Source organism: Nelusetta ayraudi, unplaced genomic scaffold (assembly GCF_046127955.1).
Source record: "Nelusetta ayraudi isolate G7.1 ecotype Tasmania unplaced genomic scaffold, CSIRO-AGI_Nayr_v1 ptg000376l, whole genome shotgun sequence".
Lineage (NCBI taxonomy): Eukaryota > Metazoa > Chordata > Actinopteri > Tetraodontiformes > Monacanthidae > Nelusetta > Nelusetta ayraudi.
The window spans coordinates 8,808-10,000 of record NW_027466415.1 but is presented as its reverse complement, the minus strand read 5'-3'; positions in this window follow the sequence as shown (position 1 = coordinate 10,000).

The following is a 1,193-nucleotide window of genomic DNA, read 5'->3' as shown; positions in this document are numbered from 1 at the left end:
ATTTGAAATAGAGTTTTATATGACTTGGTCCGTGTGTGTGTCTGGTTTGTTGTTTGCCTTGAATAAAAGAGCCTCAGTGATGTACTTGTCGTCATTCATTGGATGATTGGAGTTAATTGCTTTTAACTCATCATACTATTGCTTTTTAGAAATGTTTTTTTTATTTATTTTTTTGGCAGTGATGGCTGAAGTGAATGCCCAACTGTATTGGTATGCTATATTGTATTGGTTCGCCACTGATTTTAGATACATTATGAGCTTTTTAACTTTTTAACTAATGTTGTGCCTTAGCTAGGAATCTGGTTTGACAGGAAATCAGTTGTAAGATAATTATATTTCTACTGGTTGACATAACCTGAGGACAAGGCTTGCTTTAGAGTGTAGGATCACACTGTTTCTTCGTAAAAGTAATCAGATAGCTTTTATCATATTTAATCATTAAGAATCTGCATAGGAGTAACACTAACACACTCACACCAGAGCCCTTCTTCCACGAAGATTCCCACAACGTATCAACAGTGAGGGCATCTTTTTGTTTAGAGAGCAATGTGCTTAGGAGGCCCAGATCCACTTGTGCAAATGCAAATAAAAAAAATAGCCAAGATAATAATCTTACATGTCGACAATATGATAACAGACACTTCAAGAACACTTGAATAAAATAAATGAAACATCAGAAACTGATTTTGAGTGGAAGCAGTTGCTGGTTCAGCCCATTTCCTGTATGATATCATCATTATTAGTGTTATTATCATTTCAGTGCAGCACAATACCAGACGACTTTGATTATGATTCTTCTGGGGATGATTTTGTGTTATCCATCTTGGTATTATGATTATGATTATGATTATGATTATCATCATCATCAGAAGAAGAAGAAGAAGAAGAAGAAGAAGAAGAAGAAGAAGAAGACAGGTTCAAGATAAACAGCAAGATAAAACATTCAGGTGTCAAAAAACAAGGACTACTTGCTGTTTTTTTCAATTAATAAGAGCTATTTTTTATGTTTGGAATGGGTTTTTCAGCAAAGTTGTTAATTAATAATTGAGATATTTAATGATTTGCCAAAAATTATATTGATTTGTATTGACATTAGATTATTGATTTGTTTATCATTCAAATTAATTCTGCACACAGGCGTGAGTTTACTTCGTGCTTCGGAACTCATTATCACAAACGTTATGTTCCGGGTC